Raw genomic sequence first — 21,017 nt, 5'->3', positions numbered from 1 at the left:
AGGCCGCAGTTGCTCGCAGAGTGACATTTTTAAGTTTCAGATTTAATTTAGTCCAGTTCTACACATTTTGCCATGGGGCGTAGAGAAAATGTTGCGGTTTTAAAGCAAGTTTGCTGCAATTCTACACATTTTGCCATAGGGGCGTAGAGAAAATGTTGCGGTTTTAAAGCAAGTTTGCTGCAATTCTACACATTTTGCCATAGTGGCGTAGAGAAAGTGTTGCGGTTTTAAAGCAAGTTTTCTGCAATTCTACACATTTTGCCATAGTGGCGTAGAGAAAGTGTTGCGGTTTTAAAGCAAGTTTTCTGCAATTCTACACATTTTGCCATAGGGGTGTAGAGAAAATATTGCAGTTTTAGAGAAAGTTTTCTGCAATTCTACACATTTTGCCATAGTGGCGTAGAGAAAATGTTAGCATTTTTTATATGATATTTAAGTGAGACTGACTAATAAAATCAACTATAAAAGCTAACTTATAACTTCTAAATAAAATAATGTTTGCTGACAAGGGCTAAATGAATGACTCATTGACTGACATAACAAGAGAAACAACATTTTGAAATTTCACCTTGTGTATTCTACTATTCTAACTTGCAACGGTAAGTTAAGACCCCAACTGAGTTCCTAAAAACACTGGGGAAATTGATTCGAGGACCTTCAAGGGCTGCCAGTTGCCCATCCCTGGTCTATATGCCCTACAGTATTTTTTTCTCAGCCCATTTTAAATGTTTTTTTTTTATTTAACCTTTATTTAACTAGGCAAGTCAGTTAAGAACAAATTCTTATTTACAATGACGGGCTACACCGGCCAAACCCGGACGACGCTGGGCCAATTGAGCGCCGCCCTATGGGACTGGACAGTTGATAGACTCTGGACAGTTGATTAACTCTGGACAGGTCATGGTTTAGCCTGAAAATGGTTACAGCAATATGATAATATAGGAACAGGGAAAACCTTGAACCACCACCTGTTATGCCGATACTAGATCTCGATCACAATACAACATTAAAGGGATATTTAGGGATGAACTTGTGTATGACATTTTTATGTCTGTGATTTTTTAGGCTGGACCATTAGCTGTGAAAGGCTACACATGGATTAGCACATTGAACTTTACTTTCCTCAGTGGGTCAGATCCCCTACAGAATACCATAGAAAGTTTTAGAACAAAAAACATTTATAGCAGTGGGTGAATCATACGTATATACTATATGTTTACTTAATAAATGGGATTTCTGCAATCTTCTATTTCCTCCCCCAGTGAGTGCTAACTACTGCATGCTCCCGTTTAGTGCGCTCAGTCAATACAGTCCCAAGCGATTGCATTTTACCACAAATTGTCTGTTCTTTAAAAAACAGGAAGGAAAACTACTTCACTGTTTTACGGGTACAGAGAACAGAGCGCGACTGAGGATAAAACAGCTTGTATACCCACACAGAGAACAAGGATCCAGTGTGTTCCAACATGAACAGTGTTTGATTCCCAAACGGCACCCTATTCCTTATGGGCCCTGGTCAAAAGTAGTGCACTGTATAGGGCATGCTGTACAGGTTGGGACACATACTCATAACAAAGCAGCAGCAGGACATAATAGATGATTTGGGTATTTAAGCCCTGTGCAGATACACTGGGATAAACAGCAGAGAGGGCTTTGTCTACCATGATGCGTTTCTCATCTACTGCTTGATAATCCCTGGTTGACATCTCCGATAGAATACCTTGCCTATTCTGCCTCTCTCTCTCTCTTTCTCTCTCTCTCTAATCTGCACAGGTACACCTCTCCGTTGATTTATCTTCCCTCTATTCCCAGCTAGTTGTTGTCTGTTGGAGGAGGAGAGCTCTGATACTTTCTCACCCCAATCACCCTCCTCCTCTCTGCTTACACCGAGGGGAGTTACTCCTCGACGTCCTTCTCCACCTTCTCATCCTCAATCTCTGCCCCTACTCCTGTCTGAGTTCTGTAACTCTGAGGTGAGGGACAATGGAGCGCCACAAAGATCCACGATTCAATGCTCTCTCGTTCTCTTTCTCCTTTCTCCCGTTCTCCCCATGTTTCCCCTCATCTCATCTGAGGAAGGTACTGTAGCAGGCGACACCTGTTGGTGAGTACACTGCTGCCTTGGTTAGTGCTATCCGGGATCCTTGGGACATCCCTAGCCCTAAACCTTAACCCCTACCCTAATCATAACCTTAACCATAAACTTTACCTAACCATAAACATTGGGTAGGGATGTCCCATGGACCCTGGATACATGGACGCTGCTGCCTTGGGGAGAGTAGGCCGGTGATTGGTTAAGCCTGGTGGGAGTAGACCTGGTATTGGTTAAGTCTTGTAGGGAGTAGGCCTGTGATTGGTTAAAATAAGCCTGATGGATTCTAGTAGTGGTGGTTGATCTGTATCTTTCCCTTTGAAGGCCTGGGGGTAACCCAGAATGCAACAGAAGCTCCCTCAGCCTGCTTCCACCTTCTCCAATGCGGTCCCGTTGATGTGGATAGGGGCGTGCTCCTTTTGCTGTTTCCTGAAATCCAGGACCAGCTCCTTTGTTTTGTTGACGTTGAGGGAGAGGTTATTTTCCTGGCACCACTCTGCCAGGGCCCTCACCTCTGCCAGGGCCCTCTGTGGACGCGCCTAGGGATGTCTTCTGGGCCGGCAGCCTTGCCAGGGTTAACATGCTTAAATGTCTTACTCACGTCGGAGAACGAGAGCCCACAGTCTTTGGTAGCGGGTCGCGTCAGTTGCACCTTGTTATCCTCAAAGTGGGTGAAGAAGGTGTTTAGCTTGTCTGGGAGCAAGACGTCTGTGTCTGCGACCTGCCTGGTTTTCCCTTTGTAATCCGTGATTGTCTGTAGACCCTGCCACATACGTCTTGTGTCTGAGCGACTCCACTTTGTCTCTATACTGCCGTTTAGCATGCTTGATTGCCTTGCGGAGGGAATAACTACACTGTTTGTATCTGACCATATTCCCAGTCACCTTGGCATGGTAAAATGGGAGGGTTCGCGCTTTCAGATTTATGCGAATGCTGCTATCTAAAGTGCCTTGCGAAAGTATTCGGCCCCCTTGAACTTGACGACCTTTTGCCACATTTCAGGCTTCAAACATAACGATATAAAACTGTATTTTTTGTGAAGAATCAACAACAAGTGGGACACAATCATGAAGTGGAACGACATTTATTGGATATTTCAAACTTTTTTAACAAATCAAAAACTGAAAAATTGGGCGTGCAAAATTATTCAGCCCCTTTACTTTCAGTGCAGCAAACTCTCTCCAGAAGTTCAGTGAGGATCTCTGAATGATCCAATGTTGACCTAAATGACTAATGATGATAAATACAATCCACCTGTGTGTAATCAAGTCTCCGTATAAATGCACCTGCACTGTGATAGTCTCAGAGGTCCGTTAAAAGCGCAGAGAGCATCATGAAGAACAAGGAACACACCAGGCAGGTCCGAGATACTGTTGTGAAGAAGTTTAAAGCCGGATTTGGATACAAAAAGATTTCCCAAGCTTTAAACATCCCAAGGAGCACTGTGCAAGCGATAATATTGAAATGGAAGGAGTATCAGACCACTGCAAATCTACCAAGACCTGGCCGTCCCTCTAAACTTTCAGCTCATACAAGGAGAAGACTGATCAGAGATGCAGCCAAGAGGCCCATGATCACTCTGGATGAACTGCAGAGATCTACAGCTTAGGTGGGAGACTCTGTCCATAGGACAACAATCAGTCGTATATTGCACAAATCTGGCCTTTATGGAAGAGTGGCAAGAAGAAAGCCATTTCTTAAAGATATCCATAAAAAGTGTTGTTTAAAGTTTGCCACAAGCCACCTGGGAGACACACCAAACATGTGGAAGAAGGTGCTCTGGTCAGATGAAACCAAAATTGAACTTTTTGGCAACAATGCAAAACGTTATGTTTGGCGTAAAAGCAACACAGCTGAACACACCATCCCCACTGTCAAACATGGTGGTGGCAGCATCATGGTTTGGGCTTGCTTTTCTTCAGCAGGGACAGTGAAGATGTTTAAAATTGATGGGAAGATGGATGGAGCCAAATACAGGACCATTCTGGAAGAAAACCTGATGGAGTCTGCAAAAGACCTGAGACTGGGACGGAGATTTGTCTTCCAACAAGACAATGATCCAAAACATAAAACAAAATCTACAATGGAATGGTTCAAAAATAAACATATCCAGGTGTTAGAATGGCCAAGTCAAAGTCCAGACCTGAATCCAATCGAGAATCTGTGGAAAGAACTGAAAACTGCTGTTCACAAATGCTCTCCATCCAACCTCACTGAGCTCGAGCTGTTTTGCAAGGAGGAATGGGAAAAAATGTCAGTCTCTCGATGTGCAAAACTGATAGAGACATACCCCAAGTGACTTACAGCTGTAATCGCAGCAAAAGGTGCCGCTACAAAGTATTAACTTAAGGGGGCTGAATAATTTTGCACGCCCAATTTTTCAGTTTTTGATTTGTTAAAAAAGTTTGAAATATCCAATAAATGTCGTTCCACTTCATGATTGTGTCCCACTTGTTGTTGATTCTTCACAAAAAAATACAGTTTTATATCTTTATGTTTGAAGCCTGAAATGTGGCAAAAGGTCGTCAAGTTCAAGGGGGCCGAATACTTTCGCAAGGCACTGTATCCACAGTTTCTGGTTTGTGTAGGCTTTAATAGTCACCGTGGGTACAACATCACCTACACACTTCCTGATGAACTCAGTCACGTGTCCGTGTATAAGTCAATGTTCTCAGAGGCTACCCGGAACATATCCCAGTCCACGTGATCAAAACCATCTTGAAGCGTGGATTCCGATTGGTCAGATCAGCGTTAAATAGGTCTTAGCAGTGGTACTTCCTGTTTGAGTTTCTGCTTATTGTAAGGGAGGAGCAAAAGGGAGTCATGATCTGATTGCTGAAAGGAGCGCGGGGGAGGGCCTTGTAGGCATCTCGCAAGGGTGAGTAGCAGTTGTCTAGTGTTTTTCCAGAGCTACTACTACAGTCAATGCGTTGATAGAACTTCTATAGTGTTTTCTTCAAATTTGCTTTGTTAAAATCCCCAGCTACAATAAATGCTGCCTCCGGATGTGTGGTGTTTAGTTTGCATAAAGTCCAGTGTAGTTCCTTGAGAGCCGTCGTGGTATATGCTTGAGGGGGAAAATATACGGCTGTAACTATAACCGAAGATAATTTTCTTGGGAGGTAATACGGTCGGCATTTGATTGTGAGGTATTCTAGGTCAGGTGAACAAAATAACTGTAGTTTCTGTATGTTATCACAATCACACCATAAGTAGTGTGGTGGAAAAAATTACATTTAGACATACTATGGTGTTTTACTGAGATAATTATCCATTGTTATGTGTAAGTGTTTTCTTTGGTGATGCAGGCTTGTCTTGTATGACTTAGTCAATAAGTCTGTGCATACAGATAAGATCCGGGTGCTGCCGCAGTGTGCTGCCGAGAGGTGCAGCGGTCTAAGGCAATGCATCACAGTGCTAGAGTTGTCACTACAGACACCCTGGTTCGAATCCAGGCTGTATCACAACCGGCTGTGATTGGGAGTCCCAAAGGGCAGTGCACAATTAGCCTAGCGTCGACAGGGTTTGGCCCGATGTAGGGAGGCAAATAAGAATTTGTTCTTAACTGCCTAGTTAAAGGTAAAAAATGGCATAAAAAAACATCCTGTTTGTACTATCTGCAGGAAGAAACAGACAATGGTGGTAATGCCAGCTATCTCAATCTGCACAGACAAGCTAAACACCTTTTATACACTGTTCCCCACCCCTGTTTGCACACATCTGCTAACTTTCCTATGAAAGCTGAAAGCCAACTCTGTTTGTTGGGCATTTAACGATTTGAGTGATTGTTGATCGCTCCGTTTTTGCAAATCTTACAATAAAGTTATAAAGTCTCTCTCCTTTTGGTTAGCCTTTCTTCTTCCTGGAGAGTTCTTTATTCCTTTCTGCGCGATCAACTGAGAACCCAGCTGGCTGTATGGATGGGGACAGTATATCCTGAGAGACTCTGTCTCTGGAAGGAGATCCTCGCCCTGAGCTTGTCTACTTTATTGTCCAGAAAATGAACATTAGCGAGTAATATATTCTGAAACTGTAGAGGTTGTGCACGTCTCCTGTGTCAGACTAGAAGGTCACCTCTTCTCCGCCAGCAGCGTCTTGGAGCAGCCTCTGGGATGAGTTAAATTGCCCTGGGGGGTACGAACAAAGGATCCAATTCGGGAAAGTCGTATTCCTGTTTGTAATTCTGCTCCCATATCCAATAGTTATCTCAGACTGTCTGTAATAACACAAAAAACTTTATGGGCTAATATTGTATGAAATAACACACAACAAAACAAAATACTGCAAAGTTGCCTTGGATTTTTTAATTTGACCTTTATTTAACAAGGCAAGTCAGTTAAGAACAAATTCTTATTTACAATGACGGGAAATTCATATTCCTGATCGTACTTCTGGTGATTTTCCGCCGCTCTGATATCCCCCGCACAACAAGTCCGGCTGTATGTAACATCACAAAAAACAATCTGGGATAATAATGTAAGAAATAACACACAAAAAAAAGGCAATACTGAAAATTTGCTTAGGATCTAGTAGCAGAGCTGCCATGTCTGTCAGCGCCATCTGGTCACATACACGTAATTAGCAGATGATAATGCTTTTGGTTATTCTAGCCAAAAAAAGTAACATGAACATGATAATTCTGCGGTAGCATCCACAAAGTCATGCAGAGCAAGTACTGCTTAGTTTTCCATGTACGCTGAACAAAACATATAAAACGCAAAGTGTTGATTCCATGTTTCATGAGCTGAAATAACATATCTCAGAAATGTTCCATATGCACAGAAAACAAATGACACTCAAATTTTGTGCACAAATATGTTCACATCTCTTTTAGTGAACCGTTCTCCTTTGGCAAGATAATCCATCTACCTGACAGGTGTGGCATATCAAGAAGCTGATTAAACGGCAAGATTATTTGACAGGTGCACCTTGTGCTGGGGGACAATAAAATGCCACTCTTAAATATGCAGTTAAATATGCAGTTAAATGTGCAATGCCACATATTTCTCAAGGTTTGAGGGAGCGTGCAAATTGGCATGCTGACTGCAGGAATGTCCACCAGAGCTGTTGCCAGAGAATTGAATGTTCATTTCACTACCATATGCCGCCTCCAATGTTGTTTTAGAGAATTTTGCAGTATGTCACAAACTGTCTTTGGGAAGCTCATCTACGTGATCATCATTCTCACAAGGGTCTTGACCTGACAGCAGTTCGGTATCATAACCGACTTCAGAGGGAAAATGCTCACCTTTCGATGGCCACTGGCACGCTGGAGAAGTGTGTTCTTTACGGATTAATTCCAGTTTCAAATGTACAGGGCAGTTGGGAGACAGCGAGTATGGCGTTGTGTGGGCAAGTGGTTTGCTGATGTAAAAGTTGTGAGCAGATTGCCCCATGGTGGTGGTGGGGTTATGTTATGGGCAGGCATAAACTATGGACAATGAACATAATTGCATTTTATTGGTGGTATTTTCAATGCACAGAGATACTGTGAAGAGATCCTGAGGCCCATTGCTGTGCCGTTCATCTGCCACCATCACCTCATGTTTCAACATGATAATGCATGCCCCCATGCCGCAAGAATCTGTACACACCCTGGAAGCTGAAAATGTCCCAGTTCTTCCATGACCTGCATACTCACCAGACTTGTCACCCATTGAGCATGTTTGGAATGCTCTGGTGTATGTGTACGACTCCGCCCTAACTTACATACTTGTCTCTGTGCTGATGTGTTGTGTGTTGCTACTTGGCTATCTGCTTTCCTTTTTTAAAAACTTTTAATAATCTTAGTTTCTTCCTCGCTCTACTTTTTTTATTCAACTTTTTCACCCTGGATGCTTTACCTGGACATGGTTCTACAGGACCTCTCGGAGTCAGAGGCCAAGCCTTCTCTGGTCTCTACTCCTCCAGTTACGAGGTCTGAGACGCCGAAGCCTCCCACCATTAGCTCTGACAAATTGAAAACCCTACTCATTGGCGTCTCCATTACCCGCAGTATTAGACTTAAAACGAATCATCCAGCGATCATACACTGTTTACCGGGGGGCAGGGCTACCGACGTTTAGGCTAATCTGAAGATGGTGCTGGCTAAAGCTAAAACTGGCGAGTGTAGAGAGTATAGAGATATTGTTATCCACGTTGGCACCAACGATGTTAGGATGAAACAGTCAGAAGTCACCAAGTACAACATAGCTTCAGCGTGTAAATCAGCTAGAAAGATGTGTCGGCATCGAGTAATTGTCTCTGGCCCCCTCCCAGTTAGGGGGAGTGATGAGCTCTACAGCAGAGTCTCACAACTCAATCGCTGGTCGAAAACTGTTTTCTGCCCCTCCCAAAAGATAGATTTTGTAAGTAATTGACCCTCTTTCCGGGATTCACCCACAAACAGGACCAAGCCTAGCCTGCTGAGGAGTGACGGACTCCATCCTAGCTAGTGCTCTCATGTTATCTACCAACATAGACAGGGTTCTAACTCCTCTAGCTCCACAATTTGATAGGGTTCAGGCCAGGCAGCAGGCTGTTAGCCAGCCTGCCAGCTTAGTGGAGTCTGCCACTAGCACAGTCAGTATAGTCAGCTCAGCTATCCCCATTGAGACCGTGTCTGTGCCTCGACCTAGGTTGGGCAAAACTAAACATGGCGGTGTCACTGGAATAAAGACCTCCATTCCTGTCATTATGATATCTCAGAATAGGGTTTCTTAATGTTGGACCCCTCACTTCCAAGGCAGTCATAGTCAATGAACTAATCACTGATCATAATCTTGATGTGGTTAGCCTGACTGAAAATGGCTTAAGTCTGATGAATTTACTGTGTTAAAAGGAGGCCTCTCCTCCTGGTTATACTAGTGACCATATCCCCCATGGATCCTGCAAAGGCAGAGTTGTTGCTAACATTTTTGACAGCAAATTTCAATTTACCCCCCCAAAAAATGAATGTGTTTTTGTCTTTTGAGGCTTCTAGTGATGAAATCTATGCACCTTACTCAATCACTTTTTATAGCTACTGTTTACACGCCTCATGGGCCGTATACAGCGTTCCTCACTGAGTCCCAGAAGACAAATAATGTATATATGCAATGCATCAGTCTGGTTTCAGACCTAATATATCATAGCACTGAGACTGCACTCTTGACGGTGGTAAAGTGCTATTATTTATCCCTTTTTTCTTGGTATCCAGTTGGTAGTTATTAAAGTCTTGTCCCATCGCTGCAACTCCCATACGGACCCGGGAGAGGCAAAGATGGAGAGCCGTGTTGTCCTCCAAAACACGACTCAGCCATGCCACACTGCTTCTTGACACAATGTCCGCTTAACCCGGAAGCCAGCCACACGAATGTGTCAGAGGAAACACCGTACACCTGGCGACCGTGTCAGCTTGCATACACCCTGCTAGGGCGCGATGGGACAAGGACATCCCGGCCAGCCAAGCTCGCCGCTAACCCGGATGACGCTGTGCCAATTGTGCGCCGCCCCATGGGTCACGGCTGGCTGCGACAGAACCTGGACTCGAACCAGGATCTCTATTGGCACAGCGATGCAGTGCCTTAGACCACTGCGTCACTCGAGAGACCTGGTAAATTACTTTTTAATGGCATCAGACCAAGGCTCTGCATCTGTCCTCATCCTCCTAGAACTTAGTGCTGCTTTTGAAACAATCGATCACCACATTCTTTTGCGGAGATTAGAAACCCTAATTGGTCTAGACGGACAAGTTCTGGCCTGGTTTAGATCTTATCTGTCGGAAAGATATAAATTCTTCTCTGTGGGTGGTTTGTCTTCTGACAAGTCAATTGTAAGATTCAGCATTCCTCAAGGTTCCATTTTTAGGGCCGCTATTGTTTTCACTATACATCCTAACTCTTGGTAATGTCATTCGAAAACACAATGTCAACTTTCACTGCTATGCGGACGACTTAGAGCTGTACATTTTGATGAAACATGGTGAAGTCCCAAAATTGCCCACCCTGGAAGCCTACGTTTAAGACATAAGGAAGTGGATGGCAGCAAATGTTTTGCTTTTAAACTCGGTCAAAACAAAACAGAGATGCTAGTTCTGGATCCCAAGAAACAAAGAGATCTGCTGTTGGATCTGACGATTAATTTTGACGGTTGTACAGTCGTCTCAAATAAAACTGTGAAAGACCTCGGCGTTACTCTGGACCCTGATCCCTTTTCTTTGACAAACATATCAAGAATATTTCAAGGACAAGGCTTTTTTCCATCTCCGTAACATTGCAAAAATCAAACTTTTTATCCAAAAAGTATGCCGAAATGCTTAATCCAAGTATGACGAAATGCTTATCCATGCCTTTGTCACATCTAGATTAGACTACTACAATGCTATACCCCCCCCCCCCCCCCTTGGCTAACCGGATAAAGCACTAAATACACTTCAGTTAGTGCTAAATAGGGCTGATACAATTTTGGGCATCTATAAAGGATTCTTTCATATTACTCCAGCGCTAGCCTCTCTACACTGGCTTCCTGTTAAGGCTAGGGCTGATTTCAAGGATTTACTGCTAACCTGCAAAGCATTACACGGGCTTGCTCATACCTATCATTCCGATTTGGTCCTGCCGTACATACCTACACGTACGCTACGGTCCCAAGGTGCAGGCCTCCTTATTGTCCCTAGAATTTCCAAGCAAACAGCTGGAGGCAGGACTTTCTCCTATAGAAATACTTTTTTTAGGGAATGGCCTTCCTACCCATGTGAGAGATGCAGACTCGGTCTCAACCTTTAAGTCTTTACTGAAGACTCATCTCTTCAGTGGGTCATATGATTGAGTGTAGTCTGGCCCAGGAGTGTGAATGTGAAGGCAAGGCACTGGATTCAACGAACTGTCCTTGCTATTTCTGCCTGGCCGGCTCCCCTCTCTCCACAGGGATTCTCTGCCTCTGACCCTATTACGGGGGCTGAGTCAATGGCTTACTGGTGCTCTTCCATGCCGTCCCTAGGAGGGGTGCGTCACTTGAGTGGGTTGAGTCACCGACGTGATCTTCCTGTCAGGTTTTGCGCTCCCTCGGGCTTGTACGGTGGAGGAGATCTTTGTGGGCTATACTCAGGCTTGTCTCAGGGTAATACATTGGTGGTCTGTCCCTCTAGTGGGGGCTGTGCTTTAGCAAAGTGGATGGAGTTATACTCTGCCTGGTTGGCCCTATACAGGGGGTATCGTCGGACGGGGCCACAGTGTCCCCCAACCCACCCCTGACTCAGTCTCCAGTATCTATACAGCAATAGTCTAGGGTCAGTCTGTTATATCTTGTGTAATTCTCCTGTCTTATCTGGTGTCCTGTGTGAATTTAAGTATGCTCCCTCTAATTCTCTCTCTCTCCCTGTCTCCCGTCTTGAAGAATAATCTAGCCTTAAATGGCCATGTGCTCTTATAATCTCCACCCCCCAGAGCCTGATTCCTCTCCAGTCTTCTTCCTTGGTTCCTGCCTTTCTAGTTTTTCCTAGCCACCATGCTTCTACATCTGCATTGCTTGCTGTTTGGGGTTTTAGGCTGAGGTTTCTGTACAGCACTTTGTGACATCTGCTGATGTAAAAAGGGCTTTGTGAATACATTGGATTGATCAGTGATGCTGCTTCTGAATGGGGCCTGACATGTCGGTGGCTCCAAGTTCAAACTGGTCGGAGTGACAGTCTGATACTCTCCCTCACCCTCCGCTGCTTTTCTCCTAAAACACAGGAATCTCACTGTTCTTTAGTTGGTCCATAATGTACTGTATGTAAGCCACAACGTAGTGGGCGAACCACATTTGTCCGTCAGGTGTGGCCATTTTTAAGGTAATGGCATTTTACATTTGATTCAAGATGAAACCGTTGTCAATTTGAATTCTTTGAATACCCCCCCCCCCCCCCCCATCTCTCCCCAAGCTGTCTCTATGTTGTGTACTTCAAGTCAATTGATCTCTGAATTACAAAAACCCTCAGACAGATATACACCACAAAGTCTTATTTTATCAGTCAAAATAAAGGTAGGGATAATTACTTCGTATACCTTGGGAGTCATTTGGAAGTGAGTCAGCGCCTGACATGCAAGGGACTTGTATATTTGGGGACACCTGTGACTTTCAGTTTGCCTCATCGTCGATGTCAAGGTAGTCGTTCCAATCCTCATCCCAATATTTTCTATCGATGATATCCAGTTGAAATCGCTGTCTTATTGTTTGAAAGACAAATCAATATGCACTGTTATTTATTTTGCCAGTAAATATATTAAACAAAATTATATACCATTACCAAAATATATTATATTCAAGACGATTCCAGGAAGAGTTCATCTGAATATAGTGAATGTATTTTCATATGCCAACGCATGACAAGTAACAGGACAACTTCAAAGTGTGCATAGGGTCGTTGTCCTGTTGGAAGGTGAACCTTCGCCCCCAGTCTGAGGTCCTGAGCGTTCTGGAGAAGGTTTTCATCAAGGATCTCTCTGTACTTTGCGCCGTTTATCTTTCCCTCGATTTAGGATAGTCTCTCAAGCTGAAAATCCAGACTAGTCCCTGACGCTGAAAAACATCCCCACAGCGTGATTATGCCACCACTATGGTTACCATAGGGACGGTGCCAGGTTTCCTCCAGACGTGACGCTTGGCATTCAGGTCAAAGAGTTCAATCTTGGTTTCATCAGACCAGAGCACCTTGTTTCTCAGGGTTCTGAGAGTCCTTTAGGTGTCTTTTGGCAACACAGTGGCAACTCCAGGCGGGCTGTCATTTGTCTTTTACTGTAGAGTGGCTTCTGTCTGGAAACTCTACCATAAAGGCCTGATTGGTGGAGTGCAGCATAGATGATTGTCCTTCTGGAAGGTTATCCTATCTCCACAGAGGAGCTCTGGCAAAGTAACCATTAGTTTCTTGGTCACCTCCCTGACCACGACCCTTCTCCCTCGATTGCTCAGTTTGGCTGGGCGGCCAGCTCTAGGAAGAGTCTTGGTGGTTCCAAACTTCTTCCATTTAAGAATGATGGAGGCCACTGTGTTCTTTGGGACTTTCAATGATGCAGACTTTTTTTGGTATCCTTCCCCAGACACAATCCTGTCTCGGAGCTCTAAGGACAATTCCTTCAACCTCATGGCTTTGGTTTTTGTTCTGACATGCACTGTCAACTGTGGGACATTAAATAGATAGGTTTGTGCCTTTCCAAATCATGTCCAATCAATTACATTTACCACAGGTGAACTCCAATCAAGTTTTAGAAACCTCTCAAGGACGATCAATGGAAACAGGATTCACCTGAACTCAAAGGGTCTGAATAGTTATGTAAATCATGTATTTCTGTTTTTCATTTTTAATACATTTGCAAACATTTCTAAAAACCTGTTTTTCGCTTTGTCGTGTGTAGATTGATGAGGATAAAAAAATAATGTAATCAATTGTAGAATAATGCTGTAACGTAACAAAATGTGTAAAAAGTCAAGGGGTCTGAACACTTTCCGAAGACACTGTATCTATAGCTTTTATTGATTACATCTTATAAAGAATCCATAGCAGTAAACAATTGGAGTTTGCATATACATTTATACTGACTCTACACACACCCACTCACATACAAGCTGCAGCTTCTCTGTTTATCTTATATCCTGTTACCTAGTCCCCTTACCCCCAAAATACTGTATATCTACCTCCATCACTCCAGTTTCCCTGCACATGTAAATATGCTATTGGAATCTGACTTTTTAAAATATTTTCTGTATATAGTATGCTAACTTACTTACTTTATTGTGTATTTCCTTTTCTTATTTCTCGTTTATTTTTTTCTAGTATTACATTGTTACTGATTATTGCGTTGTTGGGTTTTTTAGTTTGCATAAACAGGCATTTCATCTTAATTGTGACATTAAAACTTGAAACAGAAATAGAACCATACTTACACATGCTAATGATGTTGTCTAGTTCTGAGATGGTAAAGTACCCCTCCCTTTGCAGTTTTTTTTTAAGGCCTTTTAACGTCCCATAAGGTACTACAGCTTCCAACAGATCCCGTATTGCATCTGGAGGCAAGCCACCAACCACATGGAAACTTCCAGAGTTGAATGCAGATTTATCTTTTGTTGCCATGTGTTGTTGCCGTACAGGGTTTCTTGCTTTAACCTCCTCAGCATTAGCATTGTACTCATCAACAGATCTATTAAAGCTCCTCAGCTTCAAATACATCCTGGAGCTCATCTCTTACTGTGCAGTGCCTGAATGGTTTCATCGCTCTTGGTCCAAAGGACGCATTTAAACCCCCTAATCTGATGACCGTTCAAGTTGTGTCCACAAATTAAAGCCAATGCACTATGTAACTTCTCTGGGAGACCTGGTACATTTATCCCATTCTATTCCAGAACAGCAAGGTCAGCATTTAAGTTTGCTGACGACACAACATTGGTAGGCCTGATCACTGACAACGATGAGACAGCTTATAGGGAGGAGGTCAGAGAACTGGCAGCGTGGTGTCCGGACAACAACCTCTCCCTCAATGTGAGCAAGACAAAGGAGTAGATCGTGGACTATATGAAAAGGCGGCCCGAACAGGCCCCCATTAACATCGACGGGGCTGTAGTGGAGCAGGTTGAGAGTTTCAAGTTCCTTGGTGTCCACATCACATCTATCATGGTCCAAACACACCAAGAAAGTCGTGAAGAGGGCACGACAAAACCTTTTCCCCCTCAGGAGACTGAAAAGATTTGGCATGGGTCCCCAGATCCTCAAAAAGTTCCACAGCTGCACCATCAAGAGCATCCATACTGGTTGCATCACATGTTAGTCAGGATGTCACAAGAACACTGGCAGTCACATTTTTTATTTTTTTTTAACTACAAGAGGACAACATGCTGGCTTAAAACACAACACAATGTGTAACTCTATTCTTGATGCCTCTAATGACCTTCAGTTCAGTGAAGTTGAAAAGATTTGTGAATCACACAGACGGCACCAATCAACTGCAGCTCAAATATATGGGACAATAAAACAAAGTTTTGTTCAGCATGGATAATCAGCACTGTCCGCTCAGTGGAAAAAGGAACAAATATTATGAGGCCCATTTTTCATTTCTTAAAACCAATTGAAATACAATTACGAGGCAATTGTACTGATAGACAGACCAACTTTCAATATGTTTCCAACTCTTGAAACCCTGAAGACGTTACAGAGAAATGTACACGGAATGGTATAGATTTTCGGTCCTTGCCTCCTTGTGGAAGGCGTCCTATCATATTGCCAAGATGGAGAATCATTTCAAAAGCATCCAATATTTTCTAAACACTTATATTTATATTTTGATTAATTTGAGATTGTGAAACAATTAGGACCCCACAGGAAGTAACACAACATCATGGCCTTTTACTCTGTGTTGTGGAAGAATTACAACATCATGGCCTTTTACTCTGTGTTGTGGAAGTAACACAACATCATGGCCTTTTACTCTGTGTTGTGGAAGTAACACAACATCATGGCCTTTTACTCTGTGTTGTGGAAGTAACACAACATCATGGCCTTTTACTCTGTGTTGTGGAAGTAACACAACATCATGGCCTTTTACTCTGTGTTGTGGAAGTAACACAACATCATGGCTTTTTACTCTGTGTTGTGGAAGTAACACAACATCATGGCCTTTTACTCTGTGTTGTGGAAGTAACACAACATCATGGCCTTTTACTCTGTGTTGTGGAAGTAACACAACATCATGGCCTTTTACTCTGTGTTGTGGAAGTAACACAACATCATGGCTTTTTACTCTGTGTTGTGGAAGTAACACAACATCATGGCCTTTTACTCTGTGTTGTGGAAGTAACACAACATCATGGCCTTTTACTCTGTGTTGTGGAAGTAACACAACATCAAGGCCTTTTACTATGTGTTGTGGAAGGAACACAACATCAAGGCCTTTTACTCTGTGTTGTGGAAGAATTACAACATCATGGCCTTTTACTCTGTGTTGTGGAAGAATTACAACATCATGGCCTTTTACTCTGTGTTGTGGAAGAATTACAACATCATGGCCTATTACTCTGTGTTGTGGAAGTAACACAACATCACGGCCTTTTACTCTGTGTTGTGGAATCAGCATCCTGAGACGCGCTCTAAGAAAATGGCCCTTTGCAATGTGCAAATCTGAGGATGCGCGGAAATGTGGCATTGACAGCATAGCTGAAGTGGTTAACCTCACTGGCACAGGCGTTCCGCTAGCGACCCACCTCGACAACATTCGGTGAAATTGCAGAGCGCCAAATTCAAAATACAGAAATATTCATAATAAACATTCATAAAAGATATGTGTTATACATCGGTTTAAAGATGAACTTCTTGTTAATCCAGCTGCTGTGTCAGATTTTAAAAAAGGCTTTCCGACGAAAGCATACCATGCGATTATCTGAGGACAGCGCCCCACTTACAAAAGCATACAAACATTTTCAAGCCAAGTAGAGGAGTCACGAAAGTCAGAAATAGCGATAAAATGAATCACCTACCTTTGATGATCTTCATCTGGTTGCAGTCACAAGAGTCCCTGTTACACAATAAATGTTTGTTTTGTTCGATAAAGTTCCTCTTTATGTCCCAAAAACTCAGTTTTGTTGGCGAGTTTTGTTCAGTAATCCACTGGCTCAAAGGCGGTCACAACATGCAGACGAATGCATCCTAATAGTACCGGTAAAGTTTGTCGAAACACGTCAAACAATGTTTATAATTAATCCTCAAGTTGTCTATTGTCTAAATAATCTATAATATTTCAACTGGACAATAGCGTATTCAATAGAAAGGTAAAAGACGAAGGGCGAGCAATCGGTCACACGCGCAAACTAGCTCTTATTCATTCTACATGCCACTGACAAAATGGTCTCATATTCCTTGTTTTTCAGAAAACAAGCCTGAAACAATGTCTAAAGACTGTTGACATCTAGTGGAAGCCATAGGAACTGCAATCTGGGTTCTAACCATTTAGATACTCTATAGGCATTCAATTGAAAACTGCACACATCAAAAATATCCCACTTCCTGGATGGATTTTCCTCAGGTTTTCGCCTGCCATATCAGTTATGTTATACTCACAGATATTATTTGAACAGTTTTGGAAACTTTTGAGTGTTTTCTATCCACATCTACCATTATATGCATATCCTAGCTTCTGGGCAGTTTACTTTGGGCACAATTCTCATCCAGATGTCGAAATACTGCCCCCCAAGCCATAACACGTTTTAATGATGGTGTTGGAGTCGTGTGTGAACTGGGAGTACAGGAGGAGACTAAGTACACACCCCTTAGGGACCCCAGTGTTGAAGATCAGCATGGCAGATGTGTTGTTGCCTACCCTTACCACCTGGGGGTGGCCCTACGGGAAGTCCAGGATCCTGTTGCAGAGGGAGATGTTTAGTCCCAGGGTCCTTAGCTTAGAGATGAGCTTCGTGGCCACTATGGTGTTGAACACTGAGCTGTAGTCAATGAAAAGCATTCTCACGTAGGTGTTCCTTTTGTCCAGGTGGGAAAGGGCAGTGTAGAGTGCGATTGAGATTGCGTCATCTGTGGCTCTGTTGGGGTGGTATGCAAATTGGAGTGGGTCTAGGTTATCTGGGAGGATGCAGTTGATGTGAACCATGACCAGCCTTTCAAAGCACTTCATGGCTACCGACGTGAGTGCTACACGGCGGTAATCATTTAGGCAGGTTACCTTTGCTTCCTTGGGCACAGGGACTATCGTGGTCCATTTGAAACATTAGGTATTACAGACTCAGTCAGGGAGAGGTTGAAAATGTCAGTGAAGACACTTGCCAGTTGGTCTGCTCATACTTTGAGTACATGTCCTGGTAATCCATCTGGCCCACGGCTTTGTGAATGTTAACCTGTCTAAAGGTCTTTCTCACATTGGCTACCCGAGAGAGTTATCACACAGTCATCCAGAACAGCTGGTGCTCTCGTGCATGCTTCAGTGTTGCTTGCCTCGAAGCAAGCATAAGAGGCATTTAGCTCGTCTGGTAGGCTCGCGTCACTGGGCAGCTCGCGTCTCGGTTTCCCTTTGTAGTCCGTAATAGTTTTCAAGCCCTGCCACATCCGACGAGCGTCAGAGCCGGTGTAGTAGGATTCAATCTTAATCCTGTATTGACGCCTTGCTTGTTTGATGGTTTGTCTGAGGGCATTGAGGGATTTCTTATAAGTTTCCAGATTAGTGTCCCGCTCCTTCAAAGCGGAAGTTCTAGCCTTTAGCTTGATGCAGATGTTGCATGTAATCCATGGTTTCTGGTTGGGATATGTACGTACGGTCACTGTGGGGACGACGTCGTCAACGCACTTATCGATGAAGCAGATGACGGAGGTGGTATACTCCTCAATGCTATTGGATGAATCCCGGAACATATTCCAGTCTGTGCTAGCAAAATAGTCCTGTAGCGTAGCATCTGTGCCATCTGACCACTTATGTATTGAGTGAGTCACTGGTACTTCCTGCTTTAGTTTTTGCTTGTAAGTAGGAATCAGGAGGATATAATTATGGTCAGATTTGCCAAATTGAGGGTTTAGGAGAGCTTTGTATCCATTGCTGTGTGTGGAGTAAAGGTGGTCTAGAGTTTTTTTTCTCCTCTGGTTGCACATGTGACATGCTGGTAAAAATGTGGTATAAGTATGATTTAAGTTTGCCTGCATGAAAGTCCCCGGCCACTTCTGGATGAGCATTTTCTTGTTTGCTTATGGCCTTATAGAGTTGGTTGAGTGTGGTCTTAGTGCCAGCAGCAGTCTGTGGTGGTAAATAGACAGCTATTAATAATATAGATGAGAACTCCCTTGGTAGATAGTGTGGTCTACAGCTTATCATAAGGTACTCTACCTCAGGCGAGCAATACCTCGAGACTTCTTTAATATTAGACATTGCTATTTGATTTGACTTGATGTGGCATTAAAATAAAATGCTGTGTAATGTTTCAATTCATACTTGATCATCAACAGCAAATGAGTTTGTGTGTTGTCTGGTCATGTTTGATCGGTATGAGGATGGCACATAAAATTGTGTTTTGCAGGTTTTCATTCCACATGGCACAGATTCATCATTTTTACAATGCCCATTGTAATGGGAAGTGAATGCAGTCAAACATGGCATGCTCTGTTCAACAGTTGGGCATGATATATCTAGACATGTCTCCCGGGTAGTTGGAGGTTTCTTAGAAAGCATTTCTCTATGTGCTTGGTAAATGTGTGCTTTGTAAGCATCCAACACTGGAGAATACTTTGCAGCAGTTTCCATGTTGCGAGGTGTTTGGCAGGTTACATTCAACTCTGAAATTAGGTAAAACATCTTTAGTAAAACATATTTAGTTCTGCCCCTGAACAAGGCAGTTAACCCACTGTTCCCCTGAACAAGGCAGTTAACCCACTGTTCCCCGGTAGGCCGTCATTGTAAAAAGGAATTTGTTCTTAACTGACTTGCCTAGTTAAATAAAGGTTAAATAAAAAAAATTAAAAAAAGTTAAGAGATTGTGTTGTACGATAGGTTGTAGATTAATTCCTTGGATGGGGCAAGTGTGGGATCCAACTCTTATATTGGCACTAGATGATCAGAGTTGGACAGGATTGAATTCTCATTTGTGATTACCCTCTACGTGTTAGACAAGATGTATGGCAGCACAATGTTTGAAGAAGATATATTGCCTTTAAACAAGTGTTCTGACTTGGGTGCCCAGGTTTTTACCTCAATAGGATTCACAAGCACTTTATGTGATGTGTGGTTGAGTGAGAAATATTCCCAAAACAAAATGCCATCTTAATGTTCTTCAGGCTGGGGGCTCTATTATTCTGACTATCCCACATCGTCTCCTTCTCTTCCTGTTTCAAATGTCTCGATAAAGCATTTGAAAATAATGATGTAATTCCACTTCAATAACGTGGGCGTTCCTTCATCCCATTGGTTCTGATTACGATGAAAGAAGTACCTAGCTATCTTAGAAGGAAGTAGCTAGCTATCTCCAGCGCAGTAGGTGATGGCATTCACCTTTAAACATTTGTTTGCAGACCACCATAATACCATAGAAGAAGAAGCAACTAGGTAGTTAGCTATGACATCGGTCCCCTTATCAGAACTGCAAGAACGCAGTGCTCGACAGGCGAAGGAAACTGTATACCCGTGTTCTAGCTAGCTACTTCTCTCATCTTAACGTTGTTATTAATACTGCAAAAGTAGTACGTGTTTTTTTCCATTATGCCGTCTGTGAGCGGATGGGAAGTACCATTGAGGCAATCACCATTTGAATGTAGTCAAATGTATTCATAATTTCTTGTTTGATAAAAAGCATGCAGCTTATTTTTTTGGTGTAGCGCAATCTGCAGGGTTGGAGCTCTGAACCAATTCTTGTGTCATTAATTTATTGTGGCCACTAGATGGCAGTAATAGTAGCTTTAAACCATTTACCATCTAGGAAAACCAATATAAAGAAGAAAAGAATGCTCTGACCGTTGCCTGATGACCCAGATGGAATAATGAGATCCTTACTTAACCCATAGCAGACAGGAAGAGGAAGGCCCAACTCTCAACCAGCAGGTGACATATTTTTGTTGTTTCGCCCACCTAGCAAAGAGTTGAGAGAGTGTCGACTGTTTCGACAAAAACATGAATGGCTTATTTGCTATGTGAAGTTTGTTTAATCTAATAGAGTTTTTTGTAATGTTACTGATGTGACTAGGACATTTGACATCCCGGTAACTTTCATAAAAAAACACTTTATGTCGGAGTTGTCTCGAGATGGATATGCATATTCATGATATGAGGCTAGTAGCATCTCTCTCCATTGAATACAGGTGGTTGATGTCAACAACACTCATCGAATATTCAAAAAAAGATTACAATAATGAGATGTATCCAGCTCGCCGTGCCACTTTTGTGGACAACGACTGCCATTGTTAGGGGCGGAGAGGCATGTATCTTGTCAGTATATCTATAATTTTTGTCCATAGAAA

The sequence above is a fragment of the Oncorhynchus mykiss genome, chromosome 7 (assembly GCF_057628025.1).
Source record: "Oncorhynchus mykiss isolate SJ-2025 chromosome 7, ASM5762802v1, whole genome shotgun sequence".
Classification (NCBI taxonomy): Eukaryota; Metazoa; Chordata; class Actinopteri; order Salmoniformes; family Salmonidae; genus Oncorhynchus; species Oncorhynchus mykiss.
This window is presented reverse-complemented; position numbering follows the sequence as displayed.